A 12,948-nucleotide genomic window follows, 5' to 3' on the forward strand; every position below is an offset into this window, starting at 1 on the left:
AGACAAGTATCAAGAGTGAGTCTTAACAGAGGGAATCTGATCATTTTTAAAAAATAAAACATCGTTCAGACAAATATAAATAAAACGGAAATAATGTAAGTTATTTCTTCTTTCTCTACGAACCAGTACCAAATGGCCCACGGACTGGTACCGGTCCGCAGCTTGGGGGTTGGGAACCACTGCCTTAGGGTGCCAGCTCACCAAGCATAAGGACATTGTTTCCAACCTCTAGTGATCTAAGCAGTACAACAGTCTCCCACTTTTTTTATTTTTTTTTATTCATTTTTTAGAAAGGAGAGAGAGAAAGAGAAGGGGGGAGGAGCAGGAAGCATCAACTCCCATATGTGCCTTGACCAGGCAAGCCCAGGGTTTCGAACCGGCGACCTCAGCATTTCCAGGTCGACGCTTTATCCACTGCGCCACCACAGGTCAGGCCCAGTCTCCCACTTTTAATGTCCTACCATTTTTGTAATCTTTGTGGTTGCAAGGTTTTTTTTTTCTTTTTTTCCCCAACAGGGACCTAACCCAAAACTTTTTTAAATCATTGAATCTATTTTAGTAATGGAAAAAAAAAATTTTTCCAGTGTGGTTAAGAACCACATCTTATAAACTGTTCTTTGCCCCCCTCTTTAAGAATTACCAAGTATTTTTAAAAATTGTAACTTGAAATTCAATTCATTGCTTGGATATATCTAAAACATTTCTTAAAGAAAACTCTGAGAATTGCTTTTAGGATATTAGGGGAGTCGTTAGAAGACGATTGTAAACAAAATAGCAAAAGAGAAAAACAAAATGACCTAAAAATGAGGACTTTGGGAAGCTTCACCATTGAAAATGGGTTGTTTTTCTCTTTGTTATATCTTGGTCAGTCTATTGCTGAAACCCGTTAGAAATTTCATAAAGGCTGCTGTTTCAATTTCTAGAATTGGGAGTCCAGAATAGAGTTGGATAAATTTTAAAAATGACTTAACTAATGTATAGCATCTTCTGGAAACTTGTAACTTCAGAGACTCTCTTTCCACTTTGGAGTATTTTATGTGAGAGACATTGGGGACTACCTCACTGCTGCTGTTAGATCTCATAATGTTATCTGGTCACGTTTCTTGTTCTGCCGACCTCTAGTTTACTCTAGTTTCTCTTCTGCTTTCAAGGCTCCAGACCCAGTTCCTGGACCTGCCCTGGAAAAGAAGTATCCAGTAGAGATGAGCTCACTGCAGTTACTTAATTAAAATTTTGTAAGCTGCAAAAATGGCAGTGGGCCAACCAAGAACAGCTACAATTTGAATTTTTCTATTTCCAGGTATGCTAAAGTAGATGGCACCAGTCAAGCTTAGCCTATGTAACTGCCTTACAATGAAATCTATAATAACCAAAACTTTACTTTCAGAATTTGTGGTCATCTTGCTTTAAAGTATAGTAGCATCCCTAACATCTTGGTACCTATGGCTAGTGTTGCCCTTAACATACCTTTTGCCTGAATATTTCTAATTTAACTTGTTTGCTGGTAGTAGCAAATTAATCCAGAAACAATTTAAGGAAAGTATATTTGAAATGCTATTGAGTTAAGCCCTGTAAATGTACAAAAAAATAATCTGATCTTCATTGAAAAGTACACATTAATCACAATAGAACTTTCTTCCTTTAAGAGGTTCACACATTGTAAAAGTTACATAGGAAATTAAATAAATGACATTAGTTCTTCATCCTAAATTCCTCAATCATTCTACCCTACAAATGTCTTCACATAAATAGTTAATATAGTCTTCATTAATTGGAGTCATAAGGAAAATTGCTGGATATGACCAAATAATATACTACATAGAACTATTACCTGAGGAATTTAATTATATTTTAAATGTAAGTATATAACTAGTATTTTCTATATTTTTACTTGATTGTTTAAAAGAAACCAGACTAGAAAGTTCTAAGTAGTTGGAATTATAACAACAAAACTAAAAACTGAGGTTTCCTGCTGCCTTAGATTTTAACCAAGAGAAAACTACTTAAGAATGGTTTGTGGGTTGAGGTCAGTTAGTTTTTTAAGGACATTTATTGCTTTTACCAGTTTCTATAGATTTAGAAGTAGTACTTACCAAAAAAAGATAACCATACTTATCTTTTGATTTAAAATTTTCTTTATTGATTGATTTTAAAGAGAGGAGGGGAGAGAGAAAGAGACATTGATTTGTTGTTCCATTATTTATGTATGCATTAGTTGATCCTTGTGTGGGCCCTGACTGGGGATCAAACCCATAACCTTGACATACTGGGACAACTCTCTAACCAATAGAGTTGCCTAGCCAGGGCTTATCTTTGGATTTTAAAGTTCAATTCAGATAGGTTAGAGATTATTACCCAATTGAACAGAGGAATTTTATATTCCAGTTGTGCTTTTAAGATATTCTAATGTTCTAGTTTGTGCTTTATATTTCTGCTTCCTTTGTTACTGTGTGATGAATTTAATGTCAGCCCATCTAGTCAACATTAGGTCACTGGTTATGGGCCATATGATTTGTTTGGTACTGAAAAAATTTCTGAGTGTTAAATTTAGGACTGAAAAGAGAGCTACTACTAAAATAGGAGCATTACCACTGTTAAGTGAATTAAAGGAAAAATTGGAGAATTGCATCTGAATTCAAGACTTATTAGTTATCACTGGACATTAGTAATGGTAAAAATTTTCTGTATTATTGAAAGAAAATTATGTTTAAAGTACTGTGCTAGGTGTACAGTAAGGATATCAAAATGAATAAACCTTACTCTCAGTGGGCTTAAAGACAAATTTGTTGTTTTTTAAGTGTCTAGATAGAGGTGCAAATAATATACTTGAAAGTACCAGAGAGAATTCGTTTTGTGGGGAAGGTAATGTTTTTACTGAATCTTGAGGGTAGACAAAATTCTTTAGAGAGTGATTGTCAAGAGGACACACTGAGGTGATCAGCTTTGTATACTCGTCTTTGAACACATGTGTTTGTTTCTGGAGTAGACAGACATAGAACTCTGGTATTTTATTATTAGTAACTAAATTCACTCAGTCCAAATCACACTGATTGCAGTAGCAATGGCTGGTGACGCCACCACAGTTGTGAACTACTGGCTTAGAATACTGATCTGCTACTGACTGGATATATCTCTTAATATGTGTGTTCATGATTCTCTTCGGGTTAAAAAAAATGGTGTAACAGTTGTCTTCTCTGCTTCTTGTGAGGGTGGGATAAATGAGGTAATGGATATGTGCTATAAGAAGTCCAATATAAGTGAATTCTAGATTATAATCTCAGAAGCACAGACTATATTTTATTCATCTTTGCCTCACTAGAGCACATTGCATGGCATGTAGTGGGCAACATTTGTGGAATGGATCCCAGAAATGGTGAACCAAAAAGTGGGTCATAGTTATGAGAAAGTTTCAGACCAGTAGAATTGTTTTATATGTATATTTTACTGTATCTGAAATCTGTATATTTTTCTTTTTCCCTTTTTTTTTTTTTTTTTTTTTAGAGAAAGTCAGGCAGAAGGGGAGAGATGAGAAGCATCAAGTCATAGTTATAGCATGTTACTTGTTCTTTGGTTGCTTTCTCATATGTGCCTTGACCAGGGGGCTCCAGCAGAGCAAGTGACAACTTGTGCAAGCCAGCGACCTTGGGCTTCAAGCCAGACATCTTTGGGGCTCAAGCTGGCTGAGCCCATGCTCAAGCTGGCGACCTTGGGGTTTCAAACCTGGGTCCTCAGTGTCCCAGGCCGACACTTCATCCACAGCACCACCACCTGGTCAGGCTGAAATCTGTATATTTTTCACTGAAAATTTCCCACCTTTTCAACCTCATCTCACTTCCCTACTGTGTTACAGCCACAGTTTCTCAAATATATCATGTTCTTTCTTGGCCTTTTTCTCAACACAGTCGTCAATAATATCCTACAAGACTTTTATTATTTATTTCTCAGAGCTAAGCTCAAGCACTACATTCTTTGTGAAGTTTCTCCTGCCTGTCCTTAATTCCTAAGTTTGGGCATTTCTTTCTGTTGACCTCCATTGCAGTTTATACATCTTTACATGGCACAGTGTTGCTGAATGAATGCATGGTCACCTCGGGGAGTTGGTGGCATATCACAGAATCAGGCAGGGTCTGGAACTTCAGGGATAAATTATCTGAATCAGAAAAGTGAGGGGCACATTGTTTTTGTTAACTTGTGAGATGCAGCATGCATGGTGCAAAGGAGGGCGATTAGATCTTCTATGATGTAACCCTGCCTACCCCACTTCTTCAGCATTGTCTTTCATCCTACTTTCTCCCTGTTAATCTCATTCCCTGCTCGTCAAGATTAGCCAGCTACTTGTGGTTTCCCAAACTTGCCATGCTATTTTACTCCTTAATTTCTTCCCCAGGCAACTACTTATATCTGAATTAGTCTTTTCCTCTCACCTATCTACCTAGTTAAACATACTTTATCTTCCAAGGCCCAGCTTAGCTGTCACCTTCTTTAATGAGTCCTTTCCTTAAATCTTCCCCTTATGTCAAATTGACTGATCTCTTCTCTTCCTTTGTGTACTGCACATCATATCTCTAAGGACTCAGATATTTTAACATTTATTTGTTGTGTTTGTCTTCTCCTACTAAAACGAAAATTTTTTGAACATAGGCGACGGTGTTTCTTATTAATTTTAATACTTCAGCACCCATTAAAGTATTGAGTTTAATAGGCACTCAAAAAGTTTATTAAGAGAGGACTGGCAATCCAGCCTGGGGGAAAATCAGCTGAGGGCCGTGACAGTAGAAAGAAATGGCAGCCTGACCAGGCGGTGGCGCAGTGGATAGAGCGTCGGACTGGGATGCGGAAGACCAAGGTTCAAGACCCCTAAGTCACCAAAGCACAGGCTCATCTGGTTTGAGCAAGGCTCAACAGCTTGAGCCGCAACAGATCAACGCTGCAGATGGACAGAGCATCACCCCCTGGTGGGCATGCCTGGTGGATCCTGGTTGGGCGCATGCAAGAATCTGTCTGACTGCCACCCCACTTCTAACTTCAGAAAAATACAAAAAATAAAAAAGTGCATGGAGGATAGTTGCTGGAATTTCTCATAACTTTCTTTTAATCTTCATATTAAGATGCCATTTTAAATTAATATTTTAACCAAATTATTATAATTTTGCCATGTCATTGATTTCATTACAAATGTTTATGGTTAATATAATATGAATATTGGTTCTTTCAAGTGCTTTTATTATCTTTCTCTCTTTTCCCCCCTTTACCTATAAATATGAACTCATTGTCACATTACATATTGATATCATCTTTTTTAAAGGTAATATCTATGCAAAGGATGGATTATCCAAAAATTACATAAAAGGAGGGTACCAAATGATAACTGTTTTTATCTTTAAGTGCTAATGTATTGGAAAATAATGAGATATGAATTGGAAATTACACAAAAAGATAGTTATATAATATGTTTTGATGAATTATAATTATTCTGTCTTAGATTTATTGTACTTTTCGTGATCTTTAGAAGATGGTAGCACTTACCACAAAACCATAGTACGTAAATTGCCAAGTGTGGCTGACTTGCACATTCCTTTTAAAAGAACTTATTACTGGTAAGCCTTTTAACCATAAGGGATGGTCAGCCTTCATGGACTTGAGGCAGTGTATTAAATGAGAAAATTGGGAAGTTTTCTTTTTAAGAGACATAGTATGGATCATAATAGTATTTCAACTATTATGTTTATTTTTCTGTAAGAGTAAATTACTATAGGGTTATAAAACTGAGAAATCCATTGTTTGGTAACCCAATTCTTTGTATACTTCAAGCTTATAAAGAACACAAATCTGAGCAAAATTAAGTAGCATTTAAATGACTGGTTTGTTATTTTATTTTTGCAAATAACTGGTTATGTAAAATGATCGACTGACAGCTGTTTTATGCTAAAGGTAGCTTATAATTATCTTTTTAATCTTAAATAGTATTAGCATTTGAATTTTAGGTTTTTCATTAATAGCTATAAGTCTTGAACTTGTAGGAATCAACTTGATATTATAGATTTGGGAGGGAAAGTTTGCTTTGCTTCATAAAGTTGTAACATGCTCCAAGAAGTATAAATCTAATAATTTTCTATTAAAAACAGTTTTGAAAATGCTCATTTTTAATGACATTTGTAAATTATTTTGAAGTTAAAACATATGAAGTGCATCAACAGTTACCTAAATGGCATTTGACATATTCACATAGTACATTAATAATGTAAAAGACGGTTAAAATAGTATATATCATTAGGTAGGTAGTATGATATTTTTCTTCCTTAATCCTACTTCCTTTAGAATAAGTTTTCAAAACTTGCTTTAACTTTAATTTTTAAAAGTACAGCATTATTCAGCTATTTTTCCTGCATATTAGTGCTTCTCTCTATGATGAAAGTATATAAGGTCTACCGGAAAGTTCTGTCCGTTTCTATCACAACAAGTTTCGACACGTAAGCACGTTTATTTGGCGCATGTGTGCCTCTCTCTTTTTATCACTTAATGTATACATACTGATGTAGCAAACTAAAACAAAGTTGATTCACGTTAGTCTTATGTGTGAAGCCATAGTGTACCCATGGCTACTGATAAAGTTCATTTACGCCACTAATTTTTATGAATTTCAACAAGGAAGAAATGCTACAGAAGCATGTCTGTCGCATCCACTGTATTCCCCGGACTTAGCACCCTCTGACTACCACTTGTTTTTGTCCTTACAAAATTTTTTGAAGGGCAAAAAATTAAAAAGTGAAGAAGATATCAAACAAGCACTGGTTCAATTTTTCACATCAAAAGATAAAACATTTTTCAAAAATGGAATATACAAATTGCCCTCACGCTGGCGAGAAATCATTAATAATGGCAATTATATTATTTAATAAAGTTTATTGGCGGTAAGAAAAATTTGTATTTTGTTTTATTCCCAAAACGGACAGAACTCTCCGGTAGACCTTATATTTCATCTGCCCTGTGATAATATCAAGCAGTTCACAGAAGAGACACATTACAGTTAGTGATAAAAAAACTGTTAATATCATATTGATAACCAAGGAGACAAGTTGAAACACTGTCTTCCTTTTAGACATCCTAGGGAAGTTAGTGTTAAAAGTTGTTCAAGCCCTGGCCAGTTGGCTCAGCGGTAGAGCGTCAGCCTGGCGTGCGGGGGACCCGGGTTCGATTCCCGGCAAGGGCACATAGGAGAAGCGTCCATTTGCTTCTCCACTCCCACCCCCTCCTTCCTCTCTGTCTCTCTCTTCCCCTCCCGCAGCCAAGGCTCCATTGGAGCAGAGATGGCCCGGGCGCTGGGAATGGCTCCTTGGCCTCTGCCCCAGGCGCTAGAGTGGCTCTGGTCGGGGCAGAGCATCGCCCCTGGTGGGCGTGCCGGGTGGATCCCGGTCGGGCGCATGCGGGAGTCTGTCTATCTGTCCCCGTTTCCAGCTTCAGAAAAAAAAAAAAAAAGTTGTTCAAGTCAGAGGAGCTTCGCAGTACAGACAGTTCTGCTAAAATTTGATATATGTATTTCTAAAAATCACCATACTTTGCAAATTTTGCAAAAAAAAAAACAACCCTCAGAGTTTATGGAAAAAGAGGAATTCGAAGTACAACGCTCAAAAACTTCATCAGTGGCATTAAAAGAAAGATAGGAACCTAAATAAACCATGGCAGTATAAATGGTAAGTGGTTAAATATGTACCGTATTTTTAGCTCCATAAGACGCACCTGACCATAAGACACACCTAAGGATTTAAGGAGGAAAATAAGAAAAATATTCTGAACCAAATGGTGTGTTAAACTATTTCATAAAATACTGTATTTTTCACTCCATAAGACGCACAGGCATTTCCCCCTCCATTTTGGGGGGAAGTGCATCTTACGGAGCGAAAAATACGGTAATTCTACAGCATTTATACAAGTAAATTTTGTTCTTTGAAAAGCCTGAAGTTTGCTTAGGGAAGAAGGTGTAGGTGTGGCAGCTGATTATTGTGAAGTGGTCAAGGGTTTTCTGAAATCAGAAGGAAAGCGGAACGCCGGGTAGGGGTGGTCAAGTTGGACAGATGTGGGAAAGTGGAAGTCAAGCAAGGAGTCTGCTGCTCAACAAGGCTTTTCTCTAACCTCTGAGCTTACAAAGTTTTTTACAAGATGGTTTTCTAGGGTCCTGTGTAACTCAAGATTCCAAGTCACAGAGAAGATTATCATCTGTAGAGGTTACTATTAAAATACCACAGTTAAATTTTAAGATGGTATATATGTTAAAAGTGCAAAAACCTCTTTAAAATGGAAGACTTCTTTACCTTCTTCATAAGCTAAAGGAGGATCCCAGTGTAGTTGAGTAGTGAATTTTAATTCATCTTATTTGTCTTTGACAGTCAACATGAACTTTATGTTTCTGTTGAAGTATGTAATTGTGTCCCAGTAAAACTCATGTAAGAATGGAGCAAAGATGAAACACGTGGTTTTACGTAACGCTAAAACTTGAGGGTCCGTGTGTATCAAAGCCTTCTATAATGGCCTCTTTACTCTTGCAGCCTTCACTGGCCCTTCTCAGCTTCTCCCACCCTGAACTCCTTTTCACAATCCTGTCTTTCCCCTGTCCCACCTTTCTTCTAGCAAGACAGGTGACTGGCTCCCTCTCACCAGTATTTGGTTGCCTTGCTTCACACTGAACCTCCTTATTTAAGTGCCCATGATTCCAGACCCTTCCCCACGCCCTCCCTCAGCCCAGACAGCCTTCTAGGCATCTACAGGGCAGTTCATACACCTTACCTAGCACTGATGTGCCTCCTTTGTGCAAGTGCCCCAGTTACACCAGTTATTTGTCCGTACACACGGAAAAGGAAAGCCTGCGCGGTGCAGTCCCCTCCTTCAACATTCTGCAGCCAGAGTTTGTTCAAGCTTTCTCACCTTTATTTTGGAGATATTCATGCCATTTAGAATAGTTATTACTCTCAGTGTTGGTATTTTTTGCTACAGGCCAGACAGGTACAGTGTAATTAACTTTTACTGTATTACTAATACTTTAAATTCTTTGACTTATTTTTTCTATTTTACAAAGAAATAACTATTACTGGCTAACGTTTATGTAAGCTATTTTATTTTTTGTGCCTACTATGTAATATTTTTTATTATCTTACATGTATTTCTCATTTAATTCTTATACTCCTATGAGGTAGCTAGTCTTATCACCACCATTATGTAGATGGGGAGACTGAGCCACTGAGAAGTGAAATGATTTGCCCAGAAAGACACTCCAGGTGGTAGGTTAAATTTAATAAATGAACACATTATAAAATCTTAGAATTTATACTTAACCAGCCACCACTGTTTCCAGTACTTTACACTTTGTATACAATACATCATTTAATTGTTCTACTGAAACAATGCCCGCTAATATACAGGTTGAAATATTTAGTAATGTTAGCTCATCTCTTTTTAACTACTAACCTGTTCTTTCACCAGAAAAATTTTAGAAACACGTGGCTAAAGTCGAATACTGGGTTGTTGTTTTTTTAAGTCTACTCTTTAGGAAAAATTTAAGCATGTCTCAGTGACATTTAATTTATTCAGTAAATTATTTTTTGATAAGATTTTAATAATAAACACCAATTCTTTGTCTAGTTTAAATTATAAATCTAAGTAGTTTATACAAGGTACATTACCAGTTATTACCTTTATTTTAAAAGTGGTTCTCTGGGAATTGAACTTGATCACCATTTACTTTGTATCAGGCCCTTCTGGTCAGAGGCAGTTAACGCCAGTCTTTGATGTACCTCTCTATATCTCTGTAGTAATTGTTTTGGGGTTTTCTTTTTTTTTTTTAATACCTTATTAAGGCAGTTTGCTTGCTTGAGAGTAATAACATGTCATCTAAATCTGTAACTTCAGTAGTAGAGGAGGAGTGTTTTCCCCTTGCCCCCTCCTCCCTTTTCTCCCCATTACACCTGTGGTCAGAATTGCAAGACCTTTGCTGTTTTATTGGACTTGATGGAAAACCAACTTTTGGTCACAGATGATTAATATTCTAGTTTTTACCACTAAGAACACACAGTTTTCTTCCTAAAATGCTAGAATGGGAAAGAACCTTGGAGATACAGTGCATACCTCATAATATACTAAGTGTCTAGGCTAACAATATTCACAGAGAAAAAAAAAAAGATAATACGGATTTAAGCAAAAAATGTGAAATAAGTAATTGCACATAGGAGTGGAGAAGCTTGGTGTAGATATGAGAGAGCAACTGAGTTATAAAGCTCTGTCTTCATTTTCCACAGTAGAAAACCCAAAGATAATGTGTAAAATTAAAAAAAAAATCAAGAAACCACCCTATAATCTTTATGTGTAGCAATGTGGAACAGTAACTTGTGGTTACCTCTATAAAATACGGTAAGAGTGGGGGTTCTGATACAGGGAATTTTCTGTTTCCCGGTAAACTTGGTAGTACTATTTAAACTTTGTAAATGTTTTTTTCTTTAATTTTATTTAAATTTATTGTAGGGTATGTCATGTTAAAAGATTTCCTGAACACAAAAATTAATAATTAAGATATTTGAAAATCAATTTTTGTATATACTGTTTAGTTTGGACTTGTGGGGTGCTAAAGAAAAATTAATACTTTTTCTCCCACCTTCTAAGTTCTTTTGGCTGGTAGAATCAACTAACTAATAATCAAATTAACAGGTAGATTAACTGGAGAAAATCAAAGTTTTAATACATGTGCATGGAGAGTTCACATAGGCATGGAAATTTCCGTGCAATTTCAAGGACAACACTGGACAAAGGAAGAGGGGGGTATTCGATCTCAGAAGTGAGAGTGGATGACTACAGTTAGTAGAGAGAGAGGAACAGACATAGCAGGAGAAATCCTGCTCGGTGACTCTGACAGTGGGACATGAGGTATCTCGGCTGGCAGGCACACATCCTGAGGTCCTCCTGAAGCAGCTTTCTCTGTCCGAGTCTCTTGGGCTGGAAGAGGCGGGAGGGCCAAAGGTTCTCTTTAATTCTTTTTTCTTAATAAGTAACTTAATATCCCAAAAAGGCAGCTTCAGGGTGGCAAAACTTTAGTCCCTTTGGCCTTTAGGGGAATAATTAATAATGGCTGTATAATGTTTTATACAACATATAACAGACTATTTTCTTTAAGTGTTCATAAATTGTATGGTAGGATTATCTCATCTACATTCAAGTTTCGATAAATGCCAGCACCAAAGATGCCTTCTAAATGTTTATCTGCAGCCCAGACCCCACTTCTAACCCATATATTCCAGCTCCTTCTTGTGATATCTCTACTTTAATGTTTTAAAGGGGTATGAAGTACAGCATAGTGAATATAATAATAATGTAATAACTGGGTGGCATCAGATGGATTATGGACTTACTGGGGGGATGACTTCATAAGTTATATAATTGTCTCATCACTATGTTGTACATCTGAAACTAATATGTCAATTGTAATTGGGAAGAAATCAACCAAAAATAAATGAATGAATGTGCCCTAGACTCAGCATGTTCAAAACCAGACCTATAATGTACCCCTTAGTTTATACCCTTAGACCTTTTCTATTGTTCCCTAATTTATACGTGAACTGCCATCCAATTGAGCAAATCAGAAATCAACCTTGACACCTCCTTTTTTTTTTGGATTTTTCCTGAAGTTGGAAACAGGGAGACAGTCAGACAGACTTACGCATGCGCCCGACCGGGATCCACCTGGCATGCCCACCAGGGGCCGATGCTCTGCCCATCTGGGGTGTTGCTCTGTTGCAACCAGAGCCATTCTAGCGCCTGAGGCAAAGGCCATGGAGCCGTCCCCAGCGCCCGGGCCAACTTTGCTCCAATGGAGCCTTAGCTGTGGGAGGGGAAGAGAGAGACAGAGAGGAAGGAGACGGGGAGGGGTGGAGAAGCAAATGGGCACTTCTCCTGTGTGTCCTGGCCGGGAATCGAACCCAGGACTCCTGCACGCCAGGCCAATGCTCTACCACTGAGCCAACTGGCCAGGGCCACACACCTCCTTTTTCACTCCGATACCTACCTAATCCATCACCAATTCTATTAATTTTTACTTCCTAAATATCTCTTAAGTTTCTCCTACTCAGTCTTCATTGCTATCTTTGCAATTATAAACTGTTACCATTCCTGGTTAGACTATAGCAGTAGTTTCCTAACTGGTCTCATATAATCTTTTTTCGTTTTCTCCATACTATAGCCATTCTCCATTTATATATAACTTCTTGATCATGTCACCTTCTCTGCCTCTGAGCTCAACTCCTTCAGTGGCTTCCCCTTACTCTGAAGATAAAACCTCCAAGTTTTAATGGCCAGGAAGGCACTTCATGTTTTGGGCACTACCTTTTTCTTGCTCTATTCTCTAGTTTTTCATAATGTACGATGCCCCCTTTTTATCTGTTTTTGAGTGATGCAAAAGAGATTTTAAAAAATGACTGATAGCAACAAGATAAACTGAGATGGCAGGCATCGGATCTGGTGTCAGGAGAGACAGAAAGTAAAATAGCAGGCAAGTTCAAATAGTTGCCTAAATTATGAACTTGTACAATGTGCCTTCAGTCCAGGAGTTCTGTGACCTAGAGAGCAAGGGCATTATGAATGACTGAATTGTTTTCCTCCAGTGAGTATCGATGTTTTGTTGGTTGGTTGTTTGGTTTACTTGCTTACTTGCTTGTATGTTTTAGTTAATTTTGCTGAACTCCAATTATCGACTGAAATCTCAGTTTTGTATTTTATCCTTAGCTTGACTTCTTGGAATCACTCACGTATATGTAGTTTGGGCATCAGAAATATGTATAGATAGAATACATAGAATTTGGGGCATCTGTTCTTTCTGTTAGTTACTCACTAGGTTTTGGGCTGTTGTGGTTATGTCGAAGTCTGTTCTTTGGTTCTTTAAGCGAGTAAGACTGCAGGTGTTCTGTCTTGGTT

General features: G+C 37.4%; 1 protein-coding gene across 5 annotated transcripts in view; it reads left to right on the forward strand.

Annotated features, from left to right (window-relative positions):
- TAB2 (TGF-beta activated kinase 1 (MAP3K7) binding protein 2) overlaps window positions 1-12,948 on the forward strand; it is a 72,893-nt gene that overhangs the window by 26,244 nt on the left and 33,701 nt on the right. For 3 of the 5 annotated variants that reach the window (XM_066247907.1, XM_066247905.1, XM_066247909.1), the window contains one exon: window positions 1,152-1,300. The exons of 1 other annotated variant lie outside the window; for it this stretch is intronic. The gene's annotated coding sequence lies outside the window, so the exon portion shown is untranslated. Of the gene's footprint in view, window positions 1-290; window positions 429-1,151; window positions 1,301-12,948 lie in introns of all 5 variants that reach the window. One more of the 5 variants, XM_066247906.1, reaches the window with a different exon arrangement.

Source organism: Saccopteryx bilineata, chromosome 12 (assembly GCF_036850765.1).
Source record: "Saccopteryx bilineata isolate mSacBil1 chromosome 12, mSacBil1_pri_phased_curated, whole genome shotgun sequence".
Taxonomy (NCBI): Eukaryota; Metazoa; Chordata; class Mammalia; order Chiroptera; family Emballonuridae; genus Saccopteryx; species Saccopteryx bilineata.